This window comes from Cyprinus carpio, chromosome A23, assembly GCF_018340385.1.
Source record: "Cyprinus carpio isolate SPL01 chromosome A23, ASM1834038v1, whole genome shotgun sequence".
NCBI classification, from domain to species: Eukaryota; Metazoa; Chordata; class Actinopteri; order Cypriniformes; family Cyprinidae; genus Cyprinus; species Cyprinus carpio.
The window spans coordinates 19,247,206-19,262,212 of NC_056594.1; the positions used below are offsets into that span (position 1 = coordinate 19,247,206).

Sequence of the window (15,007 nt, forward strand, 5' to 3'; positions counted from 1 at the left end):
ACAAAATACAACAAAAAATAAATCTTCTGATAAATCTAAACCACATCATAATCTCTTATCGACTAAATCCATGCTGTATCAGAATGAGGTCAGGATCAGGATGAGTTATTACAGTCGCTTTTCCCTGTCTTATAGTTGCACTCCGCAATACTTGCCCATTGATTCGCGCAGGATCTTATCAGGATTTTGGAGCAAACAGAAAGGCTTTTAAAGCCACCCAGTTGAGTATTGGCTCATCTCCGGTTCTCCTCGCATAGGTTCCCCCTAAGGGACTCTTCTTCCCCGTGTGGCCTGGGTTAGAGGCACCCCTGGTTGTGAACTCAGGGATGTTCCTCCTTTCAGATGACAAAAAATGACACCAAGAGCCATTAGTATATCGCTGTCATCATCAGAACATGTCAGATTAAGCGGAGTAAACCATCTCTTGATATCAGAAGAACTACCTATAACCTGTGATAGGAGATCTTAAAATGCTTTGTTAGAAACAACTAGGTTTACTCATCACCTAGTTAGATCCTTTCTGTAGTGACCTGTGAGGGAAAAAAGCGTGTGGACTGAGGCTGTCTATTACCATAACACTTCGCCAGTAGGTGAGAGGACTAGAACCCCCATATCATGTCTCAATTTCCATCATATCATTTATTTTCTTTTCTTTTTTGCCCACATCTGACTTCTTTTTCCATTTCCCCTGTATAACCACTCAGTCATTAGTGGTATTCAACACACAAAGTTCAATTCAACACACAACTCCAATTAGTTCTGTGTTGTTTCAAGGTATCTCACATATCATGCAATCGACTTTCTGAAACATAGACCTCACTACATTGTATATTCAGACTTTTACAACTTATTAATATCATTTTTTCTTTACGAACACACACAGACCCACATGTAACATGTTTAAACAGCAACAGATATATTTCATACATCTGACACACTAATCAGTTTGATGAAGTCCGTCATGACATCCGAAAAGGGAAAAATAAAAGTTAAGTTTTGTGTGGTCAGAGCTCGCGACCGTCTTGCTCTGCCTTCGCACATGTTTATCAAACCTCTTGCGAGAGGTGTGGCAACACTTCAATCATCTTTAACTGCTCACAAATAATCCATCCACAAGCCAAGGATAATTAGCCAAATTCAATCCATAGCCATTTCGCCATTATTCTGGGGCATAATCTACCATTGTGTGCCCACGATAGAAATTTTGTCAAAACAGCTGTTCGATAGGACACAGTTTGTCTGCCTGCAGTGCACCATCACTCACACACTTATATCACACACACTCTCACACCCACTCTGGCCCTAGAGCATCATCTTTTTTCGTCCTGCCGACTGTCTCCACAGATGCAGATTGAAATTGAATTGGGGAATGTCAGTTTCATAGGGTGGCGAATGACCACCAAGAAAGTCTTTCTCAGAATAAAACAATTTCGGTACCGACAGAAGCTACTCAACGTAGGTCACTGTGGCATTCACCCTTGCGGCAGTGTCATAGAACGATCAGACCTATAACCGTTGGATGATGTCCATCCCGCAATGGGGATTGAATTTCTCATGGTTATAACCCCAAATTTTACACTATTTTGTCAAAATAATCTTTTGCAGAGCCTAAATGCTAGAAAGAATAATTTTAATTTCTGAGATATAATTATTCTGTATTTAGTTTTGTCTTTTCACTAAGTTTTTTCTAGTAGCTCATGAAAGGCTGCTCTTAAGGTGGAATCTCCACATAATCTTGGATCCATGGCCAAAAACACTTACATCTAATGTAACCATGATCTCTAGGTATGACAGCATTTGTGATTTGACAAGTTTGGAATTTTAAAACTTAAATTCATCCCTAAGAAATCTATATTTACCAAGATATTACACAGATGGGAGGAGGGGAAAACAAAAGGAAAAGGGAGAGGGGTAAAGAAGCAAGGCAGCAGATGAGATCTCCCCTCTACGTACTGCTCTTTTTTTCTTCTCTTTATCTCATGCCAGACCCCGAGTGACCGGCGAGAAGAAGAGACGGAGAGAGTACCTGGCTCCAGGCGTGATGTGCTTGTGTGTTTTCTGCTCTCGCGGCTGGACTTCAGTACACAGCAGGTACAGCTAACAGACTTCCAGACATGATTTACATCAGGCAGAAGAAAGCGCATTATACTTTGAGTCTAAGACAATAGCAATTCATGTTATGTCTCTTTTTTTGTCGATCTTTCCATCGATTTACTGCAGGAATGGAGTGTGTTAATCTAAGACAATAGCAATTCATGTTATGTCTCTATATGTAAATTATTGAACTGTTTAACAACAATGATCATTCAGATCATATTGTGTTCCTGTGGCTCAGTGGTAGAGCATTGCATTAGCAGCGCAAAGGTTGTGGGTTAGATTCCCAGGACCACACAACAAGTCCAAATGTTAGCCTGAATGCACAGAATGTCGCTTTGCTAAATGCTAAATCGTAAATGTAGATCAGTCTGATGACTCAGAAAATGGCCAAATGTCAGCTCATAAATCAGTGAACTGCTAGTTTCTTCATTAACATCATAAATATGAACAGTTTGTTTTGAAAGCGCCCATGAATGTTTCATTTTATCAGTTTCGGTTTCTTCAAAAGTCGATCCACCTTTCTTCCACGTGCTGATGCCTTAAAAGGCCCAAAAGCAACCGCAACCGCAGCCATCTCCCAAATTCAGCAAACCATAATGTTATGTACTGCAAAGAATAAATCTATTCAGTATTCTTGTTTTCCAGTTCAAATACCTGGAACCCAAAACAGTCCTTCAAGTCAAGACTCTGAGATCCGACATGAAGACGTTCCCGCAGTTCTTGAGAAACTGAGTTTATGGAGTGAGTTTGTTTGCATCCAGAAACAAAGTCAGAGGTATAAATACTTTCCCTTTGAATGAAGTCGATTTTTCTGACCTCACTGACAGATATTTCTTCTTCTTTTTAATTCATAAACTCACTTCATTTTGATCCGTTTCACAGAAAACCAAGACTTCCTATTTCATGTAACTTTACTGCCTCGTGTAAATGTGTCTTGATATTCAGAATCTTTAGAAAAACACTTGCACTGGAGAAAACAAGACAAAATACTGATGCTGAACAGCACTTTTTTTTGCTGCAAATTTTCAGAAGAGTACAGTTCAAAGAAGTTTTCCCAGTTCCCTCAGCTAATCTTATACTCTTTATGTTAGCGATTAATTAAAAAAAGAATGAGATGGAAGTTGTATTTTCAGACTGTTTACATTTAGAGAGAACGCATAACGTTTCTGTGTTTCCTTCAATTTATCACTTACATTTGTTTTTAGAATTTACCTTCTCAAACCTGCAGAAAACCCTGTTATCTAAGATGTGAAACTAAAAGGGGTTCCCGTTGAGGTAGTTTGATTAAGGCAGTGGGAAAAAAAACTTGATTTAAGCATAAACTCACTTAATTTTTGATACACATCGACGCACATAACTTCAATATAAGTTGGATTTTGTATGCCCTGTGTCTTTGTAGGCTGTGAAGTGTCATCAATCTATCAATTAAAGTCTTCTCTTCTTTCCTTCACGTATATAAACTGTCAACAATCATCATCAGTTGTTCTCCAGGAGAGTCTGTGCTTCTGTCCTGCAGGGATATACTATAAACTCAGGTCACACACAGAAGTCCAGTGGTGGATTTGTGATCCTCAGACGATCAAAACTCAATACTCAGTGTTTCCAGTGGACGCTGTTAAGGTCAGCCTCCAATATAAAGACAGAGTTCGGATATGACGAGAATCTCTCGCTGTCCATCACGGCAGACTCTCTGTAGACGAAGCATGGAATGTATTGCTGTAAAACAAAGAGAAAATTAGCCATATTCAAAAGAGCATGTTCTCAGGTGAGGGAACGTGTGTGTGTGTTCATAATAATAATACAAACCAAACATAAGATGCTTTTAGCAGCCATTAATTCTACAAAAAACTTCTGTCAGTCACTTGAAAAGATTTTGGGTTAATTTGGCTTTTTAATAAAGTTTGGGTTTCAAACTAGTGGAAAGAAAAACATAAAAAAAAGTGTTTCTTCTTCTTCTAAGTGTTCATTTTATTGTACTTTGTCTATTTGTGTCTGGATTTCAACTCCAATCCATTTCTCCAGCAGCACTTATACATTACTTTTATTCCTATCAATGTCCTGAAGGGTTATATATTGTGTGTGTATATGTATGTGTGTGTGTGTGTGTGTGTGTGTGTGTGTGTGTATATATATATATATGAAAGTGACGTGACATACAGCCAAGTATGGTGACCCATACTCAGAATTCATGCTCTGCATTTAACCCATCCAAAGTGCACACACACAGCAGTGAACACACACACCGTGAACACGCACCGCGTAACACAAACCCGTGTGTATCATTTATGCTTCTTGTTATCAAAATTAAATTGGGCCAAACACTGATTACCTTGCTCAAGGGAACAGCCTTCCAGCCGTTCCTGACCTCAGTCCTTCCCCACCGGGGAAGTCGACTTCCCCATATATATACACACACACATACATACACATATATATATATATATATACACACAGTATATATGTGTGTGTGTGTGTGTGTGTGTGTGTGTGTGTTTTATGGAACTATCAAATGCCTGACATCTCGTTGGATGTATAGTTTAAATTTAATCATCAGGAGTATTTTCTACTGTGTTGTAATGTCAGATACAGTGTAAGTGGTTTATAATGAGATAGATGGTTGTGTTTGTGTCTGCAGGTTGTTCTCTGTCAGGGAATGAAGGATCAGTGGAGATCAGCAGATATTCAGGGGACTCTGTGTTTCTGTCCTGTTCGGTCAAATGTACTGCTCGTCATGAACCAGATTCAAAGTTCAGATGGAAATTACCAAAACTATGTAGAGAAATAAACCACACCATTAACCCCACTGAACCCCGTCGACTCTTATCAGGGCAGATCTTCACATGTTTGATATCAGTTCAGGAAACTTCTCTCTGCTGATTTCTAACCTGACTGAAGAAGATGAAGGACTGGATTCTGCTGGAGTGATGAGAATCAACACAAGAACTTCAGTCTCTCACTGTTAAAGGTACAGAAATGAGGAATTCTTGCATTAACAAATGATTTAGCTTGGAACGATATGCTTTGCAGCTTAACTTCATTAGATCATCTTATTGAAACAAGTCTCTCTCTCTGTTATGAACAAACGTTCAAACGTTAATAGTTCAACATTTGTTTAAAGTTATCTGGTCCAGTGTTAGTTTAGTATTGCTAACATACTATTATAGTTTTTTTCTTTTAGAATATTTTAATTTAGTTTTTCTATTTTTATTTTAGTTAAAGTTTTAGCAATTTTGGTTTTGTGTTTTTATTTTTAGTAGCTATTGTTTTCCCCCAAAATATGTCTATATAGCTTTTTGTTGTTTTAGTTATTTTATTACATTATAGACTAAATGGTCGTGAGAAATGTTGATTTGACAACTAGCTGAAATAAATATAAGTTTTACATTAACATTTATGAACATTTACAGTTAACATTTATTTTGTAGGTAACAGTTTTTTTATTTTAGTTTTAGTTTACTTAAAATAACCCTGATCTGGTCTTTTATAATTTTCTTAAAATATTCACAGAATGTTAAAATGACATATTCCCTTAATATTCACATAACCAAGAAGAACTCTTTAAAATGTTCAGGGAACATTCAGAAATAATATTGTAGTGATAACGGAATAATAATTTGCAAAATGTAGTAGACCATATTTTGGATGCACACTGTCAGAGATACAAGTTTGCATATTGTAGTTTTTTCAAAGAGGTTAAACTACATCCATCCTGGATAACTGTCCCACAAAAGAAAAGTATCCATGACACAAAGTTTTCACACTGTTCACAGGATGCACACTGTCAGAGACTGAGCCGGAACCTGAAACGAAGTACACGGGTGATTCTGTGCTTCTGTCCTGCTCATGTGAAGACCCAAACACCAAACCTGAGGACTTCAGATGGACCCATGTAGAGTCCAGTGGGACTGAAGTGTCCAGTGAAACTCCACGGTATAAAGACAGAGTCCACACGCTTCACAAGACCACTCCATCAAATCTGTCTCTGTTGATCTCCAATCTGACTGAAGACGACCAGGGCACTTACAGATGCACAGTTAACCACAAAACATCCGCTGACACCAGACTCATCGTTAAAGGTGAAACTGTTGTGCTTGAATCAAACTCAATGATTCAGTTTGCCTGCTAATCTAAGTATGTTTTTTGTCAGTGTTTCTTGAGTCTCTCTGTCCTGCAGGCTGTGTTTTATCTGAACATCACATCACCAAGAGCTCATCTGCAGGAGAATCCGTGATTCTTCCATGTTCCTGTGAAGATCCCCAAACCAGCCCAGAGCACTTTGAATGGAACGAGCAGCTGTGAATGATATGCGTTTTCCGACACTGAGGATATCACCGGCCGATTCCATACGATCAGAGATTCTCCTCATACTCTCTTCTTACTGATCGCAAACCTGACCGCGACTGACGTAGGACTGTTATGTGTTCATTCACGCAAACAATCCAGAAACGTAACTCTCCCTTACAGGTACAAACCCCTCAGATAGTTTCAGATGAGACGAAAATGATTTCAGTGATACGTTATGTGACAGTGGTTACATTGTATACACTAAATAACATCTGCGTTCCTGTGAACTAACCAAGAAATGGTGTGAACTTTTTTGTGTGTGGTGTGTTCTCAGATCCTGCTGTTTATAATGCTCTCGATTATCAATACATCTGATATTCTGGTCTTCTGCTCTGTCTGATGCTTCTGCTGGCGGCTGGATGCATCTTCTGCAGATTTTGCAAAGAGGTTACGAATCATCACAACAACCCACCCAATCGTGAATCTGTGCATTGCGACTAAAACATAGAAGAACAGCCAAAGCTACGCCAGCTTGGTTATTTAACTGCAAACTCATTATACTATTGACAGCTAAAAAAGGAAGCAGAGGAAGCCAGGACATCCAGAGCATCAATGAAATAGTGTGAGCAGTTCAGATGATTCAGAATTATAACGTACACTATTCATAAATGAAATACAAATAAAATGCGTTTTGTAGTTTGTAGGATTTAAGTGACATACTCCACCGTGATGCAGATTAAAGGAAGAAAACCAGCAGAAAAACAGCAACAGGTACTTGAAACCTAAGAAGCCACTGTATAATATTTCTAAGGCCTAAGTGATCGAATCTCTGCTGTCACACACAATCTCCTTGTGTCTTCTGTCTCTGAGCGATAGTTTAGAGTGTTTTATCCAGTCAAAGCTCTTATTAGTGTAACGTGTACTTACAACTCTAAGCCTTCAGCTCAAGCTTCTTGTGTCAGATCTTGAGTGATTTTACATAGCAGTCTAAACGTCAGACTTAACTGCAGGTAATGATTTCCCAGATGAATCACTACACGTACTGGCGGAGTCAGCTCACTATTCACTTGATTTCATCCCATCAATCATTTGACTTCCTCACTCACTATATTTACAAATCAGCATTTTTGGAGATACAGATTTGGCCATTAAGAATGCTTGTTTTTTTTCCCGCCCTGCGTGGACACAGAGCTCTCTAACAGGCCATTAAACATCCTGCAGTTAAACACCCAGCACTACATACTCAATGGTGTTTTGAGTGCCACGTAAATAAAAAATAATGATTAATAAAGTAACTAAAATAATTAAAATATATAATCAAAAATAAGATTAGGAAGATTACAGTTATACATATTATTGATAATAAAAAAAAATTACTAGTAATAAAGGTGTAGACGCATTGGTTCATTGAGATTCAAGGGAACTCGAGAATTAAAAAGTCATACTATTTTGAGCAATAAAGGCTTAGCAGTATTTTACAAGCTGGCCTCTTTACCGCACCATGTTGAAAATAGAAAAAAGATAATACTTTTGAGAAAATGTAAATTGGCTAGAATAAATGTCTAATATTGTGAGTTAATAAGCCTCAAAAATATACAATAATTAATTTGTAGCAAGTTATGAGATTAAAGTTACGAATATTTAGAGAGACATTAGCATCTTAAGTTATGATGAGGCAGTGTAAATAGTGCCTGGATTGGGAACACCGGGTGAAAAATGTCCAGTGGCTGGGGGGGGGGGGCATCTAATTTGAATATATGATGGATTTCTTAGTCAGAAACTAATATCATGTGTCATGGTACTCTTGCAGAGACGTATGCTTGAAAATTCACAGTTTCACATCGTTGAGCTGCATTTATTATTTTTTAGGTGCCAGCGCCCCAATAATAGCAATAAGCTTTGTGTGTACTTTTTAATATAAAGCAAAGCCTAAAGCTTCCTAAACATTGTGTCATTTCTAGATAGCAAATCAATTACTCACAAAATAATATCTTCATACGCATCATGTTCCCTATTGAAACTTCAGCTTGTAGCGTGCGTCGCTAGACGACTTATAGCGAAAAACCTGAATCACTGCAAGACGTTTCAATCGCGACAGTGTACACTACACAGCACATGAACACAGTGAAGTAAAAGTGAAAGTCGTACAGTTTTCCAAGTATGGTCGAACCCATACTCGGAATTGGTTTCTCTGCTTTTAACCCATCCAACAGAGTCACACACGAGAGCAATGAGAATGAAACATGCTAACCGTTGAACACACACCCGGAGCAGTGGGTACATCTATACTCCGGTCAGCACCCTGGTAGCAACTGGGGGGTTTCACTTCAGCATCTGGTATTGTTTACATTCACTCCCTCCCACCTACCTAACTGCCCGCCTAGCACTCGAGACTTCGAAACTGCAACCTTCTGGTTTTTACAAGTCCAATTCTGCTCACCTTAGGCCACCAGCCGCCCATTGGTTCGTGGGCCTATGGCAGTGAAGCCCACCCAAGCTACCAGAATGGGTGGGGCCATCTGGCTATATAAGACGGGCATTTCGGCCATAGGAATTCTCAGATTATTTCCTTCTGAATGGATCATATACTACTGCGTTGGGCGGAGTATCCGCCTCCCCCGCTCTCACGTTTCTCTTCTCCCAGTCACCTTGGAGAAAGAAGTAAAATCGCGGGGTTTGAGTGATCAGGCTTGGTGCTTTTCTCCGCCAGCATAGCCCGCGTGTTTCAGCTAGGCACACAGTGCCTTAGATCTACCAGGTGTTTAAACTAAGGATTATCCGCTGTGCGCCTGGGCCCCTGCTCTCCTCTGCCTCTCATGTTCTTCGCTTGCTCCTCAAGCTCATCTCTCGGAGAAAGATGACATGGTAAAATCGGGGGGTTGAGTGACCAGGCTTGAGTCATTTTTCACGTGCCGCTGTGTTAGCCCCCCAATATTTTCATAGCGCTTGTGCGACGCTTGGCCTAGAACATGGGTGTACACGTACGGATCTGTCATTGTCCCTAACTTGCAAACGAGTGCTTTGGACTCATTTTAGGCCGCGTTTTTTCAAAGGAGAATACTGTTCACTGAGTGATTATTCATCACTGGACAGTCTTTCAGAGTCTAGATGCATCTGGACCATAACCACCTCAGTGCACAGCAGGAACGTGCGTTCTGCGAGCCGTGGTAAAGAATTTGCTGGTAAACGAGCCGTAGAAACTGTTCCACCAGCTCAGAGCAAATCAGGCTTTTACAGCCGTCTTTTTTTTTTGGTACCCTCCTCGTGCTTGCCGCTAAAAGGATGGTGGCCTGTGGCCCATGCCTCGATTTCAGAACTGCCTGAACCGCGCCCTCCTGAAACGGCCGTTCACGAATGACTACCCATCGCAAATCCGCCCAGGTTACTGGTTCTTTTCACCCGACTTGGTCCTTCTAAATGGATGCTTACTTTCACATCCATATAGCCTCATCATCACAGACAATTCTTGACGATTTCGCCCATTTGATGGGAGTGGTCTTATAAATACAACAATTCGCTGCTCCTTCGGGCTGTTTTCTGGCTTCACCCCACTACGTTTTATGAAGTTGCATGTACATGCGTCCCCCTCTGCTACCCCTCTGAGAAAGATGGGAATTCGTATCCTGAACTAACCTCGCGACTGGTCCTGTTTTTGCACAGTCCTGAGGCCGAAGCTAATAGCCCACAGGTCCCTCCTCCTCTAAAACGCGCCATGCGGAACTCAGCATCAAAGTTTGCGCAAGGAGCTCTCTGTGTCACCCCCGAGCCAGCAGACTTCGTGTTCCTGGGGAGCACGTTTTTCGACTCAGTCACCACACTGATGAGGTTGATAGTCGCAACCAGACCGTGTGCACTGGCCTTATACAGCAGCTTGCGGCTTTCCTCAGATATGTGCTGAGCCCCCTTACTTTCTCAACATTTTCAAAGGGCGATAGTACGGGGGTGCCACTCATTCTGGCCGATTAGGGTCCTTGCAGCACTCCGGTACGTCAGTTGGGCCCTGCTCAGAACTGAGACCCCTTCATGTACTGGTTGAAACCTCTAAATTCCCCCCCCACCATTTCGCGTTGGTGTCTCATGGACGGCCCATTCCACATCAGTGTGGCAAAAACAGGCCCAGCCTGTCGTGATCGGGCCCCATGGCCCCCGGGAAGGACATACAGGGGATTCCAAGGCAGGGTCGTGACTATGGGATTGGGTGTTTTACAGACAAGGAAACTGTCATGTCCTGTCAGATGGCATCCAACAGCCAGTCTTTGGGTACTCTGTGGTGAAGGTAGACCAATCCGTTGATCGGCTCCTGGACTCAACGTGCACGAAAGCGTCAGCTACACATCAACTGCCTCGGACTGATGGGCAAGTATGTCGAGCTCCTCGAGACCTTCGCCAGTTTGTGAAGTGACACCACTTTTCTTGTCAGAATCAGAGGTCATATGTGTGGGTACAATATATATATATATATTATATATAATATAGATATGAGTATACTCATAGATAATATTATATATATATATAGAGACTATATCTATATATTATATATATATTAGATATCATATATAAATTGGTCAAGGTGGGCCTCAACTCTCACATGCCAAACTGTATTTATTCAAGTAACACACGTAAAGCGTTGGCTCCTATAATGGCCCAACTCTGCCTCCTATATGGCGTTTTCCCCCAACGCGCCCAATGAATCCCCCAGGTAGTCAAGTTGAGGTCAGGAAGGCACAGGCACAAGAGTGCTTCTGGTGGCCCCACTCTGGAAGAAACCATCTCTGTGGATCCTCAGGAGCTGTCTCAGCCTGATGACAAGCAGCCCGTGTGCCCATTCCCCTGAGGCAGGACCTCCTTTCTCTACTGCAAACAGAAAAATCTTGGAACCCCAAGCCCGAAGCTTTTTGGGCACTAGCAATTAGTATTGAGATTGATTTAGATTCAACTTTAGTGCGTCACTGTTGCAGAGTACAAGACAACAGGAGCCAAGAAATGCAGTCAGTACTCTACTAGAAGTGCCTAAATAACAGAGTATATACTATAAATATAGAATGGTGTGTATAATACCATATCTAACTGTTATGACTATAGTGCAAGTTATAGGTAGGAGGGCAGAGACTCTAGCTCATGCAATGAAGGTTCATGGGGGTACAACAGCAGGGTGCAAAAGAAAAGAGACAGAGCAAGGTGGCATTTACAAAACATGGCTACATAGCAAGTAGGTAAAAAAGAGGTGCAGTTAATACCAGTGAGGTATGCTAACTAGTCTTTGGGCTCTACAACAGTCAAATTATCTCTATTTATAATCTATGTGGCTCTCAACGGTTCAATCAGTAGATCTCACCAGAGAGTATCCTAGACATACTATCATCACAGGCTAGAGCCTCCCTGTCTACGAGATGCCTCTGTTCGCCCTTAAGTGTTCGAATTTTCTCCGCGCCTGGTCGCCACACGATCCAATAAATAGTGTGACATATCATGATCACGTTTGTCCCTTAGCTTCTAGACTTGTTTGGATCAAGGGCTTCTCCGGCTTCTTCTCCCCGCGTCAAAAGTACCTATGTGGCAGCTATAGCACTTTTTCACTGCTGCCAATGAGCCGGCCAGTCCACCTGGTGTGCGCAGAACTAACCGTGTTTAGTGCCGTTTCCCGAGCGTATAATTCCAGGAGGCTCCACATGCGCGCCGCCCCTCGTGGTACCTCCCTACATTGGAATCTACCACATGGCCCTTTGAGCCAGCTCCAGTCGGCGAGCTTATAAGCCTGTCGCTTAAACTGTCTCTGCTGCGGGCCGCACACAATCAAAATAACAAAATACCCCCCCATCCTTCCTTCCATGTCACCTCTACTTAAAAAAAAAAAAAAAACCAAAAAAAAAGACAAAAAAAAAAAAACAAAAAAAAAAGAAACAAAAAAAAAAAAAAAAAAAAAAAAAAAAAAAAACAAAAAAAAACAAAAAAATAAAAACAAAACAAAACAAAAAACAAAAAACAACAAAAAAAAAAAAAAATAAAAAAACAAAAAAAAATAAAAAAAAAAAAAACAAATTTAAAAAAATCAAAAAAAAAAATAAAGCTATCGGTTATCAGTGAGTAGTGACTTGCAGGCTCTCTCAAACGAAGCCAACTTCCCTCTTCTCTGTATGTTTGGCCCTATGTGACTCCCACGTTGCAAGACGAGTGGGTATGTTCCCTAACAGTGTGGCTCTACTATCCACTTTCGTAGCGCCGCAGGAATCGTAGATTTACTCTCTCTGCCTCGCGCTTCCTCCTTCTGAGGAGGACCAGGAGTTTAACCCTTCTCTGCCAGTTAAGGCATTTGAATTTACATTGAGCGCTCCGCCCTTAGTCATGGCAGTCGGAACAAACTTTTCATATGCTTTTGGGCGGCCCAGCACCAAAGGGTCCCCCGGTCCACTAAAGCAGAGGATCTCTTGATGGTTAGTTGATGCTATCACACTAGCTTACTCCTCCCTGGGCCATCAGAGTCCCAAAGAAATGAGAGCCCATTCCACCCGAGGTTGGAATTCCACCTCAATGAGTTCAGCCCTCTTACCTCTTGCAGGGCTCTCACCCTGTGTATGAATTGGTGTCCCTTCTGAAGCCTTTTCCACTCAAGCCAGCTCTCATATCATCTCGTTCCTCTCTCATGGCACGGTGGGATTGTGCTTATTGGTGTCCGCAATAAGCGATCTAGGCGCACACAGTACGAGTGAAGTATCTATAGGGATTACTATCTCAAGCGGTTACTTTCGATAAACCTTGGTTTTCCCTGAGATTCGGTGAATGAGTACAGTCGTCCCTTGCTGTGGCCATGACGCTGCACGACTTGGTGTTGTCACTTCATCGAATTGTGACCGTGAGATCATATAGCAAAATGTCCGCTTATATAGCCAGATGGCCCCGCCCATTCTGGCAGGCTCTTGTGGGCTTCACCGCCATAGGCTCGTGCAGCACCGCTGCTGGGCCATTGGTTGTTTTTTATAACCACTGCACAAACCAATGGCCCTGCACTTACACTGTGTGATTGAATAAGTCTTCAGTCCTCAGAGAAATCTCAGGGAACCAAAGTTATGAAAGTAACAGAGGTACGTTTTCTGCTTTCTTTAACGTAAGACGTGTACATCGTCACTGACGGTGTCTGTTTTTTTTAGTAAGTTGTGCATAAGACCAAGGGGGAGTGTGTTAAAAAATACTTTTTGTTCCTTTATCTGGTCATAGTTCTTACTACATTAAGCTATGTATTAGATTGTGACTTTAGATGATCCACAAAGTATAGCTACGCATATATAAAAATGAAGCGCTGAGATAACTACTTTCAAAATGAATTTTCAGCTGATCAAAACTGTCATGATAAACGTGCTAATACTATTGATAACAGAATCATGAACATTTATTGGCCTTTGCGCAATACATGCAATAAACTTCAGTAGACTACAGCTCACCATGATTAATCCGTTCTCAGCCTTATTAAGTCAAATTATCTCACACCTACTGTACCCTACTGTTTCCCTGTTTCCCCTTGGTCCTTTGTAACACACTGTGGTCACACATGATCCTTTTCCTATGAATGTGCATATTTAATGGCCACATCTGAATAGAGTGACGACTGATATTTAGATCATTTTATGTCAGTGTCTGCTGTACTGTTATAAAAATCTCATTGATTCACATTACAAGCATCAGAATTTCATCACATTAATATCAGCATCTGCAGCAAATTCATATTTGAATATTGAATAAAACCGAGCTTCATGTTCTCACTGTATCAAACTATATGAGCCATAATAACATGATGGATCAAACGTAAAGAAAAACATAAAATACATATACAATATTTCTATTAATATTTTTAAAAAATCAACAAAAAAATCAACCATTAAAAAAAATACCATACCAAACTTATATTTTACACCAATCACAACATTAAAACAAAAATAAAAGAAAATGTAATGTAATTTGTATTAGCATAAATTTTATCAGAAAAACAGCTCTGTTTTTAATTTTAGCTCTTTCTGTTTTGAAAAACTGCACTCTGCACAACTAATTCTCTCATTTCCTCAAATAAATTTTCCAGTTTGTGTATTTCTGTGACTCATGCAACCACTGCATGCATATAATGTTTTCTTCATAAAATTAGCTTGTTGAGATTGACACATTTAGCTGTCAGTTCATGAGCTCAAACATAGCGTAAAGGCAGATGCATGTGTAGCTGCAGTGTTTGCTTTTGCATGTTGCAACTGGTGAACAACTTGTTGTCTTTTAGGATGACGTGACTTACTCCAGCGTCACAGATATTAAAGGGAAAAAGAGACCTCACAAAAAGGTTAGTGTTAAATTTTGGACATGTATTTATAAAAACCCGTTAGAACAAATAAGGAAAAATAGTAAAGATTGTAGCATGTTTGTCTGTAGGAAGAGGGGGTTGTGTATTCAACTGTGGCAGACATGAGCAGATCTACTCAGGTAAATTTGCACAGCCATACTATTTTAGAAAACACTTCTCCAATTTCTCGTTTGTCATCATTTTAACACTGCTTGATTTGAAAGCTTCTGCTTAAATGCTTGACATGTGTTTTGTGAGTGCATCTTGCATTACTTACACATCTAAAATGAATTTAAAAAGAACAAAGAT

The 15,007-nt window shown here is 40.5% G+C and overlaps 1 long non-coding RNA gene across 1 annotated transcript; it reads left to right on the forward strand.

The window, feature by feature from the left end:
* The first annotated feature begins 7,071 nt into the window (after nt 1-7,071).
* LOC122135201 lies at nt 7,072-15,007 on the forward strand. Its single transcript, XR_006153410.1, has 3 exons — nt 7,072-7,152; nt 14,639-14,698; nt 14,788-15,007. It is a non-coding gene; the product is annotated as an uncharacterized LOC122135201 (long non-coding RNA).